The sequence below is a fragment of the Puma concolor genome, chromosome A3 (genome assembly GCF_028749965.1).
Source record: "Puma concolor isolate L17-30 chromosome A3, mPumCon1.1.hap2, whole genome shotgun sequence".
NCBI lineage: Eukaryota > Metazoa > Chordata > Mammalia > Carnivora > Felidae > Puma > Puma concolor.
The window spans coordinates 74428800-74450189 of NC_141669.1; the positions used below are offsets into that span (position 1 = coordinate 74428800).

Below are 21390 nucleotides of genomic sequence, written 5' to 3' on the forward strand. Positions count from 1 at the left end.
TGCCCTTCTCCTTCTCCCCTGATTCATCTCTTAGGATGGCATGTAATCCCCAAATTCTAATCGCCCCTTTGAATCACATGGCTTTGTGAACTCCCATACACATGAGATTAAAATCATCTTTTCTCTTGCTAAGCTCTTTTGTCAGTTTGACTCACAGTTCCCAAGCTTTAAATTTAAGGGGGTAGAGGTAAAGTTTTTCTTTCTCAACAAGATCATGGGAGCACCATGTTGTTCATAAATCAAAAACAAAAACAAACAAACAAAAAACATAAAATAAGCGTAAGAAAGTATACTTTATTCTAACTATTATAGTGTTTTTTTTTTCTTTCCCTCAAACATGAGATTCCTTCAAAAGCATTTTCTTTGGTGCCTCTGCTTTACTAGGACCTGTGCACATCTGCATATTGGGTAATCCAACCCTGGGCATTGTTAGTCCTAATTTTATAAAAAGGCTAGGAGTTCAGGACACATAATTGGTAAGGAGTGGAGTGAGGATAAAGTCCCATACTGTTGAAGGAGTAAAAGCTTCTACTACACATCATTAATGAACCCTTTGGATTGTTTCCAGTTCTTCTCTGTGATAAAGGGCATGAAGACAAACATCTTTGGGCATGAAGCTCTGGGCATATACGCCTCCATAGACTTCTGTAGCATAGGTTTTTAGCAGTGGAATGTTAAATTCAAAGCCTATGAACACTTTTAACATCTGACTGTGTTTGAAAGTTATCTGGTGATATTTTCTCATTTCTTAGGAATCAGAAAATCTAGCACTTGAACTTGCCTTTATTTGTGGTCTTTGCTTCTACTTCCAGAGATGAAACTTTGTTCAGGGAAAATGATACAAAACTTGGAAATAAGGCAGAGATGTTTGTGTGATGTTTTAATATCATCTGAGAATGTGTCCTAATAGGCCAAACTAAGGCTCAGCTGATTTGCTGAGGAATATAACTTCATTTGAAGAACAATGATTGTTATTGTCATTTTAACAATTTCATAGTTTCCGAGGTCCTGCTCCCTCACAAGGACTCCCTAGAGTAGAGAGCAGCCCCCAGATCAAGAACCTCACAGAAAACGGAAGTTTGAGATACTTTGTGCCACCCTGACCTTCTGAGTTCAGAGTTGCTTTAACCAACCAGTGAATTTTGGCCAAAATCTGGCAAATTTGGCTCATTTTCAGAGTTCTTATGCGTCAAAATCTGGTGGTCATACCTATCTGTCCATTGTGGATGAGATGTGTGTGTGTGTGTGTGTGTGTGTGTGTGTGTGTGTGTGTGTGTGTGTGTTTTGTCTTTCAAAAGTTAGAAGCAGAAAATGTGGCTCTCTAAGTCATGTCTGTGTGCCTGTTGGAAACCGCTAGGACCTGTCTTTCGGGGGAGAGTTGAAAGGCCTGGACTGGGTCCCAGAGGTGCTGACCAGAGAGAAGTCCAGGTAGACGAAGTTGGAAGTTAAATGTTCATCTTCCAGCTTAAAGGCTGGGAGCCTGGGTAAGACTCTGGGGAACCACTGTTGTGCTGGGAAGTCCGAGAAAAGTCTCCAAAGGTGAAGTGGAGACCTGGGCTTGCAGGCTTAGGTCAACATTTCTTTGTTTAAGGAATTCCACAGGATGGAACCATGCAAGATCCCCAGAGTGGGCGGGGAGAAAATAGTGGTCCACACTTTCTGCCTGTCTAGTTCTGCACTCTCAGAAGTGTTTACCTACACAAGTTTACTTCTGATTTTTGTTTATGGTAGGCACATGTGTTAGTGTCTGTGTTTGTTTCTGACCCATGGTTAAAGTTACAGCACTGGAGCTTGTGGTTCTTGTTTGTGTATCTGTATGTGAGGAAAACCTTTGCCCTTCCCCACAGAGGAAAAGTGATTGGCCATGTATGATGATCTGTCTGTACATCTGTGATTGGCTTTGTTGAGGGATAGTTGGTTAACAGATCACAGGAACCTGTCACTAAGACTCATAATGGGGATCTCAAGAGAAGGAAAAGAAATGCAAATAGGCATTGAGGTAACAATTAGCAGTCTGTTCTAGAAATGAATCTGGGATTTTTTTAAAAAACATTTTGTTTTTAAGTAATCTCTACACCCAACGTAGTGCTCGAACTCACAACCCCAAGATCAAGAGCCATATGCTCTATCTACTGAGCTAGCCAGGTGCCCCAAAGCCAGTATTTAAAATTTTTTTTTCAACATTTATTTATTTTTGGGACAGAGAGAGACAGAGCATGAACGGGGGAGGGGCAGAGAGAGAGGGAGACACAGAATCGGAAACAGGCTCCAGGCTCTGAGCCATCAGCCCAGAGCCCGACGCGGGGCTCGAACTCACGGACCGCGAGATCATGACCTGGCTGAAGTCGGCCGCCTAACCGACTGTGCCACCCAGGCGCCCCCAAAAGCCAGTATTTTAAAAGATCAGGGATGGTAAGACATACAGACATGGAAACAATTGTCATGAAAAGAAGTTTATACTCACAGATTCTTAGAAACAGGAGGCTAGGCATGTGACATAGGGCCACATGGGGAAGCACCATGCTGATCAAGAGACAGAAGCCAGGAATACAGCCCAAAGCCTTTATTGTGGTTCATAGGAAGGAATGGGTGAGGCAGGGTAGATGTACTGAGTAAACTTAGCATTGGATGGTTTGACTAATTTTGCTGGGCTTTGGGCTATAGTCCCTACTTGTCTGGCACTTAGTGCTGAGGTGGTTTAGGGCAGGGGAAATACTGGCTTGGTGTGTGAAGAGTTTGATAAAAGAGATGGTCAGGTGTAGGCTCTGGACTGGTTGCTTTGTATATCAAAGAGACTCTTAGAGAGGAGTGTTTGCTCTCTAGGGATTGGCTAGCCCTGGGAGGTGTAGTCTGTCCAGGATCAAGGCTTCAAATGCCAGAGCATTTTGATTATGAATACAGAAAATAAAGTCTACATAGTCATAAGAAAGTACTAAGGTGAACTGCTATGAAGTATTTTTAATATTTGATAAATGAATGCAAAATTATATCTGGATCCACTGATACTCTCAATAGAGGTGAATCCTTGATAGTTAAGACCGATTTGACAATTTTGGCTTAAAAACAGCTTTACAGCTTCAGCTTCATTTTATCCACAGTGTGGGGTGTAATATAAATGTATATCTCATCTTAGGCAAGACTCAGGTTTCTTTTTTTTTTTCTTGTCTTGTTTTCTTTGGAAAGCTTAATTGATTTGAACTTTCTAATTTTTTGATACTGGTTTTACGGGTCAAATAAATTATCATTGTTTCCACAAAATATTTAAGATTATGAGAATGCAAATATGTGCATTCAACTAAATTAAATTATAACAATAAATATGTGAATAAGAAAGAAAAAAATGGATTTGTGCTTGTGAATTTCAGACAATGCTTCAAATCCTTCGGATTTCATTACTTCACCTTCAATGTCCTTCGAAATTTTCTGTCTTTTCTTTTCTTTTCTTTTCTTTTCTTTTCTTTTCTTTTCTTTTCTTTCTTTCAGTAGGATCCATACCCAATGTGGGGCTTGAACTCATGACCCTGAGATCAAGAATTGCATGCTGTACCAACTGAGCCAGCCAGGCATCCCTCTTTTTTTCACCCTGTGGAAAATTTCTGATTGTCATCTCTCTGACAAACTTTAATAGCAATGATTGTGTTATTTTATAATTGCAGCTTAAACATAATTTTCAAGATCCTTAAAAAAAAACTAAGACTTTTTTTTAAAGTAAACTCTACCCCGAACATGGGGCTCAAACTCACAACCCCAAGATCAAGACTCAACATGCTCTACTGATTGAGCCAGCCATGTGCCCCACTAAGTCTTTAGATTAATATTCTAGAGTATTCAGTTAATTAATGAGAAATCTTTGGCTGCCTGAAATAGTTTTTAAAAACTTGAAATTCACAGAGAAGCAGAGAGAAAAGAACTGGATCACCAAGTGTAGCTTATATCTTTTTTTTTAAGGCATCAATGAAGAGGTAAATTGATATGGTATACTTTGTCATGTAATGTAAGGTTAATCATATTTTATTTTTTAAAAAAATTTTTTTTTCAACGTTTATTTATTTTTGGGACAGAGAGAGACAGAGCATGAAGGGGGGAGGGGCAGAGAGAGAGAGGGAGACACAGAATCGGAAACAGGCTCCAGGCTCTGAGCCATCAGCCCAGAGCCCGACGCGGGGCTCGAACTCCCGGACCGCGAGATCGTGACCTGGCTGAAGTCGGACACTTAACCGACTGCGCCACCCAGGCGCCCCAAGGTTAATCATATTTTAAAGCTAAGGTTGTCATTTAACTTTTGTATATAACTGTACATGTTTAAATAAATGTATATATACATACATATGAATATTAAAATGAATAAGCAAAATAAATTATGTATGATGAAGAGAAGAGGTATGGATCAAAATTGCTCTCAGGACTTTTAGTCTGCTTTTCACCAAAACTAGTAAAAAATCATTCACCATCTGTGTAACCTGCCTTGATAGCACAAATGACTCACATCAACTGAGTATTCTTCCTCAGAAGCCCATTAATTTTTGGTGCTTTTGAACCAACATCAAAAGTTCCTCACTTCTGGGGTGCCTGGGTAGCTCAGTTGGTTAAGCATCCAACTCTTGGTTTTGGCTCAGGTCAGGATCTCATGGTTCATAAGTGTGAGTCCCACATCAGGCTCTGTGCTGGTGGTGAGAGAGCAATTGGGGGAGGGCCAGAGAGAGGAGGAGGAGGAGGAGGAGGAGGAGGAGGAGGAGGAGGAGAGAGAGAATGCCAAGCAGGCTCTACGCTGTCAGCGTGGAGCCTGACACGGGGCTCGAGCTCACAAACTATGAGATCATGACCTGAGCCAAAACCAAGAGTCAGACACTTAACCAATTGAGCCACCCAGGTGTCCATGCCCTGTTTATTTTAAAATGTTGCATTGTTACCCTTATCAGCCACCTAGCCAAGTTCTCAAGCACCCATGCTTCCATCCAAAATGAGGGCTCAATTTCTTCTGGTAACTCTTCCCCTCAACTTCAAAAGAAAGCCAGCAAAGTATTTTTTGCACATGAAGCTTATTTGGCACTTTTTAGATGCTGTTTGGTAGCTACCAAAAGTCTACTTTCTTGCTTTATAAAAGGAAAGATGCTAGAAAATAATTAGGTATGTTTGGTAATCTCCATGTTTTTATCACTCAAATGATAGTGAGAGCTTTTGTGTTTATCAAGCTCATGATATGGGAAGAATCATCAACAAAAAAGAAATCAACTCTCCTGAGTCAATTAGGAACAGGTAAAGTGTTGCTTCAGGGACGGTTCATCTTCCAAGATGAAAAGAAGCAGATGGGTGTTTCAGGTACATAGACAGATACAATAACTCTTAACAAACTAATTTCTAGAATGTTTTCCTATGTTTAAAATACTGTTGCTAACCAGTAGCAATTGTAACACACTTTACTGGATGGATTAGAAGGACCTCGAGATTTGTCAATGCCCTCAAAAACTATGATACATTTTTACCTCAGAATCATTAGGAAATGGTTATATATTCTACTCAATGGAGAAGTCTACTCTTCTTCAGTCTAGTATTATTGGCTGGTTGCTGTAATAAATTAACCACTCTTTCAGTTTTGTCATTAGCAGGTGGTTTCTGCTATCCCTTCACTCTGTCTAAAGACCCTTGCTATGAGCCAGAGGTCAGAAATTGAGTAAAGCTTTTAGGGGCACCTGGGTGGCTCATTTGGCTGAGTGTCTGACTCTTGATTTTGGCTCAGGTCATGATCCAAAGGTTGTGGAGCGAGAGGGGGACAGAGGATCCAAAGCGGGCTCAGCGCTGACAGCAGAGAGCCCAATGCGGGGCTCAAACTCACAAATTGAGAGATCATGACCTGTGTCAAAGTCATATGCTTAACCAACTGAGCCACCTAGGCACCACAGAATTTCTGAGTCTTTTGAAGGAAACATTAAAAGGGTAAGTAAAGTACTCAATAGGTACTCTCAACAACTTGTCGATACTACAGGGTCAGACTCTGGGATACAGTCTTCCTAGTTTGACTTCTGGGTATCTGAAGTATCATCCACACATGAACAGGATGGATACGCAAAGATGCTGTGGGAGAGCTATGCAATATTCACCCAGTTTCATTCAATCCTTATTCCTTCCTATGCTATATATCTAGGAAACTGAATTTATCTATTGAATGAAAAATCTTCCTAATTCTGGCTCACATGGCATGGTTGGAGGCCTCTCCTGTAGGGTGTGGACTTCCTGGCACTCACTTCTGGCCATCTCCTAACCAAAGAAGAATATTCCTTCAGGAATGGTCACCCCTGGACAGCAACAGCAGCCTTAGTTTGTCTGGATCCACTCTATCAGTCAGGTTTAGAGACTGCCGGGAAATGGAACCACCCCATTTATTTTAACAGACAATTTGAAATCAATGATTGTTAGCTAGTGGTAACAAGTAGTTGACAAGACAAAAAGAGAATACTAACCTATCATGGATGTAGCAACTATCAGAAACAACTGCCACCCCTAAGGCTGAGGGAACAAATGAAAGAGGTTGGAATTGCTAAAACTTAGAACTTGGACAAGGGGTTCTTTGGAGCTGGTACTTAGCCTCTGAGAAGGGGCTGCTGCCTGAAGACTCCTGGGGTCTCTGAGTAGGGTGCGGTGAGGGTGTCTGCTGCTCCCTGGAAGGAGCTGCCACTGCCAGGCGCAGACTCATTGCTGGTGTGACGCTGACAGGAACAGGTAGCAAACAGGAGAAGAAGTAAACCCTGTGTCCCTAGTCCAGCCTTGCAGGCTTCCACAGTAGAGCATATTGGGGAGCAGCTAGAAAGGGAGAACAGTGTGTATAGTCCTGGCCAGCAGCTGAGAGCTTAATAGCTTAATAACGGGCACATCTAGCTTTTCCTATTTTCTTTTTGTTGTTCCTATTTTCTTATTAATTTTCTAGTAAATGAACCAGAGGTGTTCTTTCTTTCTTTCTTCCTTTTGTTATTTCTTTCTTTTTATAAATAGTCTTCATCAATTAAAGAAATTTTTTTAATGTTTATTTATTTTTTGAAGGAGAGAGACACAGAGTATGAGCAGGGGAGGGGCAGAGAGAGGGGAGACACAGAATCCGAAGCAGGCTCCACGCTCTGAGCTGTCAGCACAGAGCCTGACATGGGGCTTGAACCCATGGACAGCAAGATCATGGCCTGAGCCAAAGTCGGCTGCTTAATCAACTGAGTCACCCAGGCACCCCAGGTGTCATTTCCTTACACTTCTTTTATTTGCAGTTATTTTCCCCTCCAAGGGTTCAGGCTTTTGGTTTTGCTGGCATAATATTCGATTATTTTCTGTGTGTAAGGCAACTTGCCTGTTCATACTATGGAAGCTGGGCTTTTCAGTCATCAGCTACTGTGATATATCATAGCCTCCCTGTTTAGGCCCTAAGGTCTTTAAGAGGAAGTGATGTGTGTCTCACAGTGCCTGGTACAGGGTCAGGACCAAAGAAGGGCTGATAATTTACAATGACTGGCTGACTGATGAACAATGTGTTTTTACTTAAAAAGACTCCTTCCCAGTCATCATCTCTGCTCTCCTGCTCACACACAACTCAGCCTCTTCTCTACACTCCATATGCGGCCAGTTAAGAATGATCATCTACTTCATTTCTTGACTGGGACAGGGGGGTCATTTGCTCAAATGACTAGGTAAAAGCTTATCTGCTGTCATTAACCTTGGAAACAGGAGGGCTGCAAAGGGAAAGGAATTCTAGCAAGCTCCCTGGCGTAGGCTTGAGATAATCACTACATTGCCTGAATACCAAGAAAAATACCCAGGGGGGAATTTCCTGATGTGGGACTTCTTGTGATCAATCCAGAGCTATGTAGCTGATTTCATCCTTACAGTACACAGTGTTCATTTCTTGCTGCACTGCAACAGCAGGGTACACTGCTTTCTGGGGGAAGTTCTATGGTGACCAGAGAGGGGACAGGAAATATCACTTATAATCATATTGAACACAACAAGATTGGGCTTCCTTAAAAACTTCTCACTAAAGGGGCACCTGGGAGGCTCAGTCGATTGAGTGACCGACTCTTGGTTTTGGCTCAGATAATGATCTCATGGTCCTGGGACTGAGCCTTGCGTCGGGCTCCACACTGGGCGAGCAGCCTGCTTGAGATTTTCTGTCTCTCTCCCTCTGTCCTTCCCCAACTTGCGTGTGCGTGCATGCGCCCTCTGTCTCTCTCTCTCTTTCTCTCTCTCTCTCTCTCCCAAATAAACAAATAAACATTAAAAAAAAAAAAAAAACTTCTCACTGGAAATAACCCAAGCATCTGTCAATGATGAATGGATAAACAAAATGTACTAGATCCATATTATGAAAACTTGTCCAGCAATACGAAGAAATAAAATACTGATTCCTGCTTTACAACATGGATGAAACTTGAAAACATTATGCTGTATGAAAGAAATCAGTCACAAAATATCATATATTGTATGATTCCATTTATATAAAACGTCGAGAAAAGGAAAATCCGTTGAGACAGAAGATATGTTAGTGGTTGCCAGGGGCAGAGGGAAGGGAGGAGTGGGGAGTGACTGCTAACAGGTACAGGGGTTTCTTTTGGGGGTGATGAGAATATTCTGGAATTAGATAGTGGTGATGGTTGCACAACCTTGTAGTAAAACCCACTGAACTGTAGACTAAATGGTGGATTTTATGGTACATAAGTTATATCTGTTTTTTTGAAAGGAAAAAAAATGATTCCGTAAAAAAAAAAAAAAAAAAATCAAAGCCATTCACTATTGCTGTGAGTTTCCTAGATGACTAAGTAACTAAATGGTACAGTGGCTTTCAACATCCAGCAATTTATAGAATTTGACAATAGCAACAGATTGAAGAAGTTGACAGCAAATATGGGTTTTGCAGGCTCTTTCCGTAGAAGTTTACAGGCAGAGTTAATCTCACCCTCAAGTTGGAAGGTCTACCCAGATGATCTCAGGAACTGTGACAGTATGTCCCCTGTCCCCTAGCCAATTGTGCTATTTCTTCCCAGTAGAGAGAGATATTTATTTATTTATTTATTTATTTATTTATTTATTTATTCATTCATTCATTCATTCATTCATTCATTCATTCATTTATTTACACTGTAAGTTATTTGATTTATTTACTGAAAGACCATGTTTCCTCCCTCTCTTGTGTCCCCCATATCTATCTATGTCCCATATGTAGAAAATGTAGACAAACTTCTTCCCCTTCTCCCTAATTATAGGAGAAAAAAAATGCAGCTCCACAAAATCCTACACTGAGTTTGATCTACTTATTTTTAAAGGGATGGAAGCAAATGCTATTTCTATCTCCTTTCAAAAGAGCAGGACGTAGGAATTCATGTCAAACACAGATAAGGAAATGCACAGTCCAGTTACCAGGAACTTTTTGCTTTTATATTCCTTAATTGGGCTGAAGTACAGAGCACTTGAACTTTCTTCTCCTCACCTTTCTACTTTTTACTGCCTTTCTCTGAATTTAATTCAGACTTCCAGAAGCTTCAGTTAGAAAGGAGCCAAGGAGATGGAGAGTCATTTGTGCCAAGCAAGGGTCATGTGCCCATCACTGGGACTCTGGATGGTTGGGTATCCCACTAGGATTAGAATAATTTGGCAGGGGCACCTGGTTGGCTCAGTTGGTTAAGCACCTGACTTCGGCTCAGGTCATTATCTCGTGGTTCATGAGTTCAAGCCCCGCCTCGGGCTCTGCGCTAACAGCTCTGAGCCTGGAGCTTGCTTCGGATTCTGTGTCCCCCTCTCTCTCTGTTCTTCCACTGCTCACATTCTGTCTCCCTCTCAAAAATAAATAAACATAAAAAAAATTTAAAAAAAGAATAATTTGGCAGGGCTCTGAACAGTTCTCTATGCTCTGTCCCCTTTTGCTTTGATGATTAGTTATCTAACACTGTATTACAAATCATCCCTAAGTGTATTGTCTTACAACAGTAAACATTTATTATCTCTAGCTTAGGTGGGTGGTCTGGCTTTGTTTCTCTCGTAAAAGGTGGCAGAATCAGGATGTCAGTTGGGGCTGTAGTCATCTAAAGGCATGATGGGTGGAGGATTGACTTCCAGGCTGCCTCCCTTACACAGGTGGTAAGTTCATGCTGGCTGTTAGCAGAAAGCCTCTATTCATCACTACAAGGACTTCTCCATAGGCTTCCTCGAGCATCTTCACAACATTGCCCCTGGCTTCCACCAGAGCAAGTGATCCAAGACAGAGCACAGGGCAGAAGCTGCAATGTCTTTTATGACTTAGCCTCGGAAGTCACATTCCATCATTTCAACAATATCCTGTTGATCACACAGGTCAGCTCATGGTGTGGGAAGGGACTATATACAAGGGTGTGAATCTCAGGAGGCAGAACCATTGTGTGGTCATTCTAGAGGCTGGCTGCCACATAAACCTTATATAAGCTAGAGGGCATTCCTCTCTATGTCCCCCAACACAAACCCCAAATCCTGGCTGGGACACCTCCAAAGAGGCATACTGCACTTCTCTGCAGCGGATCCAGGGTTTGAGTAGGGATTAGACAGAGGGAGAAAAAGCCACTGAAGATAGTCTAAGGATTTAGACTCACCCATCAGAAAAAGAAAGAAAGGACTTGGGGTGGCATCCGACTTTGGCTCAGGTCATGATTTCCTGGTTCGTGGGTTCAAGCCTCACATCAGCCTCTATGCTGACAGCTCAGAGCCTGGAGCCTGCTTCAGTTTCTGTGTGTGTTTCTCTCGCTGCCCCTCCCCTGCTTATACTCTGCCTCTCTCTCTCTCTCTTTCTCAAAAATAAAAAAAAAATAAGAAAATTAAAAAAAGAAAGGACTTGATTAGCATCTATAAATCAGAAAGGGGCTGGAAGAAAGTCCATTTTTCCAAATTATAGGAGAATAGAGAAGGGCTTCCTTTTTAAGGTCAGGAAGTTGTAGGAATAGTCAAAGCTTCCCTCCAATGAATCTCAGTACCCTGGGTGATCCAGATTGAGAAAATAGACAATACCTTCTGAGAGGAGGTCAACAAGTTCCGCACAGTTCCTCCAAACTGCTCCTTGGTAGTCTCCCTAGGTTTGAAACCCTGCCTGGAGGTGCCACACACAGTATACCTCAAGTGGCCATGAGACTTGGTGCTGTTTATGCTGGGGTCCCAGGTGGCCTTGTTAGCCTATAGCAACTGGAGATGGCTTGGCAGGTCACTCTGCAGCTATTTTCTTTCTTTGCTGTTTTGGTTGGTAGGTTTTAGCTGAGGTTTCGGGGGAGGGGAGGGGAGGTTGTCTCACTAGTCCAAACCAACTCTACAAATCTGGCTCAGATTTGAGGTGAGGGCTGGCTCTCCCTCTTCTACATAGTTCTGGCTTTGAGAAATCAGAGTTATTAATGGGAGGCATTTGTGTGTGCTTGTGTATGTATGTGTGTGCTTGTGTGTATGTGTATTAGGCCCCTGAAACTCCAGTTGTTGTTACCAGTCTGGATATTATAGACAAATTATTGCCAACTGAATTATACTCTGGTTGAGTATTTGTATTTATATTTAGTATAAATACAGCTGATTGAAATGACTTGTGTCATGAGTAGGAATGCAAAGAAAATAAGGGGAAAATGGAAACAACTCCTCCTTTCCAAAGTTCTTGGACTTTTCTACCTCTATGATTCCAAGTTATGCTTTCTGACTTACATCCACCTGTGCCTTCTCTGTTCCCAGGACCAGGATGGAGGCACCTGTGCTACTGGCAGCCACTTGGTGTCTCTCCAGGCGCAGAAGCGTGAGTCTCTTGATGCTATGCTTTGGGATGCCTGTGTCTGGTCCTGAATCAGGGAACTTCAGAGTCGTGGGCTAGTCATAAGAGAGTTCTGGGTTTAGCTCTGCTTCTGTCCTCAGCCCACCTGATGAACTGGAGCAGGCCTCTCAGCTTCTCTGAGCCCCAGTTTCATCATTTGCCTCACAGGTGGCAAGACCTGTCCTGCCCTTCTCACAGGCTTGTGGGGACGACTGGCTGGGATAATGAAGGTGAAAGTGGGGTAGGTACGTATGGGATTATTACTTTTATCAGGTATAAGTGAATAGGTACATGACAAGCACCACAGTGCAGTGGCCTGCTGTGTGTCACTGAGTTTGGTCATCCAGTCAAAATGGGTGCTCGTCAGTACCCTCCACCAGCCACAGTAATGGCTCTAAGTCACAGGCCATCTGGCAGGGCTGGGGCCAGATTTCATGGGGTTTGAACAGATACAGTTTGGGGATACTCTCCTTAAGGAAAAGAAAGTGAACATAGGGCTTGAGCTCTCCAAGACTTTGGAAGGGGTTCATGCAGGTGGGGGACCCTGAAGCTTCCTTAGCTTCAAGATAATTCTGCCCTCTGGCTTCTGGTCTTGATGCAAGTCTGAGATCTGAGCATCTTTGGAAGCAGGCCAAGATTCAACCACTTTTCCTCGATTGCATTTTCTGGACTGAAAACCTCAGTAGCCTTTCCAGATGCTGAAGCTAAATTCTACTGTGAAATACTCTAGCAGCTCCTACCTGGCTGTTCCCTGGTTCACTCAGGGATGGCTCTTCCTATGGTCATGATCTCTACCCCCAGAGATCCTTGCCAGGCCTCAAGCACTCATTTCACAGGTGAAGAAAATGTGGCCAAGAGATGGGCAGTGATTCATCTGAGGTCACACAGCCTTTTAACGGCAGAGCTGAAAGAGGAAACTGGAGCCCTTATGGCCCATTTAGATGATCTTTTTACCATGTCCCCTTGTACTCTTGACTGTCACTTAATTGTCCATCATGAGTCTGCTGTCAATGAACCAATCTGGTAGTCATTTACGATTCCAACTGGGGAGAGCCTTTGATTTGGCCAGCGTGGACTCTTGCAGCCTCATCCTGGCTCTCCCCAGGGGTCTGGCTGTACTGACAAAAGGTCAGCCCCAAACATCTGCTTCCCCCCCAAGACTTGCCCATAGGATTTGCACCTGACACACCATAGGAAGTACCCTAGCCCTGGCACCTGTCTCTTGGTATGGGCCCTGACCCATAGTTCCTGTATGTGCTTTCTACCTTTTCCTTAGAAACTGACCCTTTAGGTTGACCTTGCCTCTGATTTTGACCTTTGGTTGCTTCTAGCTCACAGACCTCCAGCAAGCAACAGCTCCAACGACACAAGCAAAAGGGGCAAAGCATGCCCTCTACCACCATGCTGCAGCCAGAGCACTGATTCAGCCCAAACAGAAATCCTAAAGGTCCACTCAGGACCCTTACACTGGGGTCCATTCATTGGTCCACTGAAGTGGGGGAGAGTATGTATCTGTGTGTGTAAGGAGCCCACTGTTCCCTGGGCAGGCTCAGCTCTGACCCAGTCTATCCCAATGACCCTTAGACTATAGGAGAGTCAGGGGCCTCAAGCCACACTTGTCTCTCTGGGCCTAGGGCTGACACTCAGACAGTAATGAACAGCTTCAGTTGTACTAGTGGTTAAAGTACTGAAGTACCTCCATACCAGTGGGAAAATGGCTGTAGCTCCATGTCCCCTGAGGACCCTCTGCCAATCCAGACCCCCAAGCCCCTCTGCCACATTTCCCAGGACCTTCTCAGGATCCACAAAATACAAGGTTGTCCCTTGGCCTAGTATGAGGTCTCCAGGACCATGCCCTAGTTCTAAGTCCCGTGTCTGTCCTGAAGTGGGAGTATGGCCAAACTGATTCAATATTCTGAATATCATACCCCCATGAGCTGACCCTGAGCCCACTCTTCTGCTATTAAATGGGCTTCCTGAAGCCTGATTTCTAACATGAGGTTCCAGCTCCAGCTTCACTCCTGTCCCTAGTAGTGTGTGCCTGTTGACACCTTGCTCCAAGGACAGGGATCTAGACAGTCTTCCCAGGAAGGACTTTTGCAGCCCAGCCTGGTGCCGCCTGGGACCCTGCTATCAGACAGATTGGTCTGGAGCTGACTGCTGAGGGACCCCAGGTCTCTGGAACCATGCTGAAGACCCCCACCTGAGCTTTGCTACATTTCTGACACTCTGGGTTCTACAGCGCCTCTGCCCCATAGGTGGTTCCAGTTCAGATCCCAGGCCTTCCCAGCCTGCCCTGTTTAACTGAACTGTGCCTGACAGTGCAGTCAGACAGGTCAGGGAGGGATGAAGAGGGGCAAAGTGTGCCCTCCACCACCTTTAAATGCCCCCACCCCCACACAAATACACAAAGGCAGCCAACCAACCCCCTTCCTGTACTTTCCATTTTCACTGATGTGCACACTCAGCCTGTACTCTCGGGGCTGTGTATGTCCCTTCCTTCCTGATGCCTATTCCCCGGGGTCTGGATCCCAGCCAGTAGCCTGGCAAAAGAGCATCCGACAGACTGTGGCTGAATGTGTTGTTCCTGAAATCTACCTATTCCCCTCCTCCCTCCTCCCTTTGGGTTGTAAATGAGGCCTGAAGAGAGAAACGGAGACTTGGAGAACTAGTGGTGTACTTGAGGCATGAGTGTTGAAGATATTTAGGAGGTAGTTTTCACCTCTGAAGTCCATAAATCACACCATTCAGAGAACTGGCTGTTCTGCCCAGGTATAGAAATAGGCTTATCTGAGACCAGAGAGTAAAAAGAGGGAGAGAGAGAGAGAGAGAGAGAGAGAACATTTTTTCAGTACATAACCTGAGCAAGACATTTATCTAAGCATTTTGCAACCATTTTCTCATTTTTTTTCTCCAGGAGACAGACTGCCACAGAGTTTCAGATGTGTGAGGCACCCCAGGCAGAGCTATCTAAGCCAGCATTCCTTTCAGCCTTCCTCCCTGGTGAGAATGTTCTGATTTCATTTGGGATGGCAATGTACCCAGAGGAAAGTTTACGTCTCCCAGACTGCTCTGTGACTAAGACCTGGCCAACAAGATTTAAGTGGAAGTGTTCAGGATTTAGGCTCCTTCATAGGAATGGCATTCTTCTTTTTTTAATGTTTATTTATTTATTTTGAGAGAGAGAGAGAGCACATTCTCAAAAGTGGGGGAAGCACAGAGAGAGAGGGAGAGAGAGGATTCCAAGAAGGCTCCACACTGTCAGCACAGAGCCCAATGCAGGGCTCAATCTCATGAACCATGAGATCATGACCTGAGTTGATATCAAGAGTCGGATGCTTAACCAACTAAGCCACCCAGGCGCGCCCCAGGAGTAGCATTCTTTTATCCCTCCCCATTCTCCTCTTGCTGCTTGGAATTCACAAGTGTTATTGGCTGGAGTTCCATCAGTCATAGTGGACCTAGAATGGAAGCCAGGCACGGCAGAAGAGAAAGACAGAAGGAGCCTGGATCCCCATGGAGCCATCACAACAGCTGAGAATAGCCAACCTATGGACTTCTTTTATGTGAAACAATAAGAACTTGTGTATTTAAGCTATTGCAGTTTCTATTTGTTGAAGCTGAACAAAATTCCTAGGCAGGAAAAGTAGATATCCACATGCAAAAGAATGAACTGGACCCTTACCTACACCATATATGAAAGTTAAATCAAAATGAATCAAATGTTAACATAAGAGCTATAACTATAAAAGTCTTAGAAGAAAACATAAATGGAGACTTCATGACATTGGACTTGGCAGTGCCTACTGGGCTATGACACTATAGGTATAGGCAACAAAAGAAAAGTAAACAAATTAGACTTCACCAAAATTAAAAACTACCAACTATCAACTGAGGACAAAACAACCCACAGAATGGGAGAAAATATTTGCAAATAACCTATCTGCTACGGATTAACATCAAGAGAATACAGAACTCCTAAAACTCAATAGCAAAAACCAAGCAACACAATTCAAAAATGGGCAAAGGACCTGAACAGGCATTTCTCCAATGAAGAAATGGCCAATAAGCACATAGAAAGGTGTTCAACATCGTTAATCACAAGGGAAATGAAAATGAAAATCACAATGAGATATCACTTCACACTCATTAAGATGGCTGCTTTCAGAAAAACAGAAAACAAGTGTTGGTATGGATATGGAGAAAATGGAACTTTTGTGCATTACTGGTGGGAATGTAGCAATGGAGTAGCCACTAAGGCAAATAATATGGTACCAGGAAAACTGGATAACCACATGCAAAAAGACATTAACAAAACAAAAAATTAAGCATACATTTGATTCCATAATTCCACTTTTGGCTGTATATACAAAAGAACTGAAAGCAGGACTGGCAGACATATTTGTACAAGCCATGTTCATAGCAGCATTATTCACAATAGCCAAAAGGTAGAAACAACCCAAATTCCATCAATGGATGAATGGATAAACAATATTTGGCATATCCATACAATGGGATATTATTTAGCCTTACAAAGCAATGACATTTGAACACATGCAACAACATGGTTGAACCTTGAAGACACTATGCTAAGTGAAATAAGCTAGACATAGAAGGACAGGTATTGTGTGATTCCACTCAGATGCAGCACCCAGAGTAGTCAAATTTGTTGATACAGCTAAGAGTGGTGGCTACCAGGGAGTTGGTGGTGGGGCAGGGGAGTAATGCATAGTTACTGTTTAAATGGCTACAGAGTTTCAACTTAGAAGGATCAAAAAGTTCTGGAGATGAATAGTGGTGATGGTTACACAACAATGTAAATATTTAAGGCCACTGAATTGTGCACTTAAAAATGATTAAAATGGCAAATTTTACTTTATATATATTTTGCCACAATAAAAATATTAAATTTAAGTAAATCAATAAATCAGGGAGTCCAAACCCCTTATTGACAGATGAACTGAAAACTTATTTGGTCTGAACCACGCAACCACTGGAACAGCTAAAAGAAACAAACCTGTCCTCCCCCACCTGCTCCTAAGTCCTGCCCCAAGGCCCTTTGGTGGAATGGGTTTCATCACCTGCCCTACCTCTGCATCCTAGAAACCCTTTTAATTCTTTGATTATCCATTTGGGGTTTCCACCTTGGGGCTGAACAGTTCTCCCTTCTGTAGGGGTGGGAATAAAAAGGGGTTGTGGGATGGCGGCTAAGATCCAGCCTGAGACCCTCTCTATAGGGAGGTAAAGTTCAGGACACCTGCTCCAAGTAGGTAAGTAAAGTAGCTGTTCTTTCCTTTGAGGGGATAAGGGATTTCGTAGGAACTTCACTGGTGGTTAATAATCTCCTTGTTCTCCTCTACAGCTAGTTCTGAGATCAGAGGTCCTTCACCCTCGTTCCCTGCCCCCAACATCCCTCTCTCCTCACACACTACTCTCTGCTACCAGCTCCTGGGGTCTCTTGGGTATTTGGCTTCCTTGCTAGATTAGACATTCTCTGAGAGCAGGGATCACATCTTCTTTGTAAATGCTACTCTCCCTCGCCCCATCCCCAATTCTCCTCCAGCATCTGCCAAGCACGTATGTTACCCAGGGCCCAGCACTCAGTAGTTGCCAGAGAATTGGGTTGCTTCACGCTTACAAGCTTACATATCTTGCCAGAAGGTACATCTTGGAAACGTGCCTGATTGTTCTCTGGTAACTTTGGAGGTCCCAGAAGGCCAAATCTGGGACAGCTGGGAAGAACCTGGGTGGGGCCTGGGAGTGGACAACAGGTCAGTGTAGGGTCTGAGCCGTGGGCAATGAGTGCTTGCTACAGAGCCTGGGAGATGAGCTGGGAAACCCAATGAGGTGGTCTTGAAAGCTGTCCTCTTTCATAACGAAAGAGCCAAATGTCAAGGATAGGTTAGCAGGACTGACTCTAAAGACGCCTGTGGTCACCTTCAGGCACAGGACTGCCTCCGTTGGTCTGGTCACATGTGGGTGGATTTCTCCAATTTTGCCCTGACTGTCCCTGTGTCCCCAAAGCCAGAAGATGATGGCAGGAGGAGGAGAATGAGGGTTTATGGAACGTGGACAAGCCCCACCAGTCACTACTTTGATCAGAGCCAGACAACCAATCTTTTTCTCCCCTTTCTGCCCTTGGACTGAGCCTCTGGGCCAGAATCAGCTTCCATTTTTAAACAGAATCAGTTTCCATTTTTAAATGTTTGGAGACTTGTAAAAATTACCCGGCTCCCACCTTTCTTTCCTTTACTCTTCCAAGGTCTTATCAAGAAAAACTGTGAAAGACTTTGAAATGGGCAAAGATCCCTGGCATCCTTTCAACAGAATGCCAGGCATCATCTAGACTGTTTCCTGGACTATAGGACCCTACCCAAGTTAGCTGATTCTACAGGGATCTGTGCCTTTTACTGGTGATGACATTGCATCTCTGTAGCAATAGAAGTTAACTTAGGCATGGCTGATGCTGAGACACGGATTCCTGTTCCAGGGATGCAAAGGAAGACGCCAGTTCTGCACCTCTCAGCAAATCCCCTCCTGCATCCCTGATGGCTATATATGTATCTACATTTTGGATTCTCCCATGAGCTGGCTATAACATCTTACTGTTTCCCTCATTAACTAATGAGTTAAATGAAGTTGAAGACATGTGTTCATTTTACATTTGCATAAGAGTCATGATTTTACCTTTTAAGAAATTATCCTTGGGGCACCTGGGTGGCTTCGTTGGTTGAGTGTCTGACTTCAGCTCAGGTCATGATCTCACAGTTTGTGGGTTCAAGCCCTGCATGGGGCTCTCTGCTGTCAGCACAGAGCTTTGGATCTGACTCTGCTTTGGATCCTCTGTCCCTCTCTCTTTGCCCCTCCCCTGCTGGCACATTCTCTCTCAAAAATAAACATTTGGAAAAAAAAATGATCCTTGGGGCACCTGGGTGGCTCAGTAGGTTAAGCGTCCAACTCTTGCTTTCGGCTCAGGTCATGATCTCACTATTGCGTGAGTTTGAGTCGCATCAGGCTCTGTGCTGACAGTGTGGAGCCTGCTTGGGATTCTCACTCTCCCTTTCTCTCTGCCCCTCTCCCACTCACATTGTCTCTGTCTCTCTCAAAAATAACTAAACTAAAAAAAATGATCCTGTAACAGTTTCAAATACCCGCTTTGTGCTTGAGCTGAAAGAATAGAGAGAGGAAAGGAAAAAAAAAGGAGGGCAAGGAAGTGGGCAGGGTGGAAGGAGGAGTGGGAAAAGAGAAAAAGGAAAGAAAGGATAAGCCAAGAGGAACAGGATCAAGGGCAGAGTTAGGCAGGAGAAGGAGGGGAGGGAAGAGTGACGTAACCAAGGAAGAAGCAAAAGAAAAGAATCTTCTTATCCTGCAAACACACAAATGCTCTCTGTCTTCTGGAAGGAAAAGCCTTTATTTTGAGTCAGCTGTGAGAGGCCTTCTCAGTCTCTCAGTCCGAGAGGGAAATTATTTTCTGCCTGTTGTTTCCCAGGTCACCAGTTATATTAAGCAAAGGTCCCTTGGTGGCTGCCATCTATAATTTTTCCACTCCCTACCCTTTTGAGTCAGATCGCAAAATAAGGACATTTTGAAACTTGGACTCTTGGTGATCAGAATGTGGAGAATGTGGTCCAGGACACTCTCAGGTCTCGTGGAGCTGGCCAGGGTCCTTGTTGAGAGTCCTGCTTAGATCAGCAACAGGAGGGAAAACAGAGCCACCAGGTCGCTCCCATGGGTGCTCAGACCCTTGCCTGGCCCACCGAGACCACACAGTTCTAGGCCTTCCCCAGGCAGCAGGCCATAGCTGCTTCCACAGTGCTTTGTCTGGGGTTAGATGCAGGCTCTTTGCCCTGAAATGCCTCCACTGGCCTGGCATGGATCAGAAATGTGGAGAGTCAACTGTCATCATTCTGAAAAGCCCCTTCATAATATGTCCTTCATCTATCTTTCCAAACTTATGTCCTGCCACACCTACCACACATCCTGCATGCCAGCCAGGCCAGTCTCCTTGCCACTCTCTGAACAAGTCAAATATTTTCATGCCTCTGTGTCTTTGCTCTTGTTGTTCTCTCTGCCTGGAATGCCTTTTCCCTTTCTCCTTTGCCTGGTGATGTCATACTCATGCTTTCCTCCTCTTTCCAGGCAGAGTGAATTATTTCTTCCCTTGAGTCTTCATGTGTACTTTATATACATCTGTACTTAGATGCAGCACTCATCACTCTGGTTTGTAATTATTTGCCTGTCTGCCAGTCTGTTCTTCAAGGGCAAGAACCCAGGCTTATTCATGGGCTGCCCTGGTACTTGGCTCAGTACCAGGCCAGCACATTCATTCAGTCATTTCACAAATTTATTGAGGACTGATTACATGCCAGGCTGTTTTCTAGGTGCTGGATGGTGAACAAAACTGATAAAGTTCTCTGTTCTCATGGAGCTTACATTCTTGCTCAGGAGGCAGACAACATACAAATAAAAAAATAAATGTCAAGTAGCAATAAGTGCTAGAAGAAAATCAAGGGGGCTAAGGGCACAGACAATGATGGAGGGTGTTATTTTAGCCAGGGTGGTCAGAGAAAGGCCCTCTTGAAAAGGTCGCATTTAAATAGACACCTGAAGGAAGTGAGGGAGTGAGTCATGTTGGTATCTGGGAAATAGAATCCCAGACAGAGGGAACAGCAAGTGCAAAAGTCCTCAGATGGGAGCATGTTTGTGTGTTCAAGGACAGCAGCAAGGGCCAGAGGATGCCAGAGTAGTGAGTGATGGGAAAAGCCGTAAGACAGAGGCTCCAAGAAAGAAGTAGGGGGCCAGAACTTAGAGCCTTCAGGCCAATGTAGAAACTTCAGCTTTTACTCCAGGAGACATGGGGAGCCATTGCAGTCCTGTCCCAATGTACATACATACACGGCACACTCGTCTGCTTCAATCTGCTCTCCAGCTACACTAAATCTACTCAAGTCTTCTTTGAGGAGAGGAGAGATGAACTTATATTTTAGAGCATTCATGACCTTACATGACCTCTTGGCTACTCTCTGAAGTACAGACTGTTCAGGGTGGGTGCTCAAGAAGGTGACTGATAATGTGGGACTAGATGCAAGAGTGGCCTTGGAGGACAATGTGGGCTTGTCCTTGATTGGACAGTAAGTCTGAGCATCTGCTCCCTTTAATCTATGTTCTCCTCCTCCTTCTTCCCTAGACAAGTGTCCCCATTGATGAGGATTTTTCCGTGCCTGGGTACTGAATGAACTTGGAGAAACCAGGCAAAACTCATGAGAAATAAACAGAGACCCTGGCCTGCTAAACTGAGAGATACTAATCTTGCCTGTAAGGCTCACCCAACAAGTACCGGCTGACTTTGTGACTTGGAGGAGGAAGGCCCAATTCAGGAATTAATAAAAGGCAAAGCCTTTCACAACTCCAGCACGCCTGCAGTATGACTGTTGGCTCCCAATCACCTTCAGGAGGCCGCGGCAAAGGAGCTCTAATAAAAGCTTGTCTGAGAGAAGGAATGAGACTTTGACCACCTACTCCTTCCAGGCCCCTTCCCAGGCACATGTGAAATATCCTCACTGCTAAAATATCCAATGAAGGTTGAAGAGGTGCCCCCTCTACCCCTCCAT

At 44.0% G+C, this 21390-nt stretch overlaps 1 long non-coding RNA gene across 1 annotated transcript in view; it reads right to left on the bottom strand.

The window, feature by feature from the left end:
- Positions 1-21390, bottom strand: part of LOC147582536 (uncharacterized) — a 124360-nt gene that overhangs the window by 23153 nt on the left and 79817 nt on the right. The window lies entirely within an intron of this gene.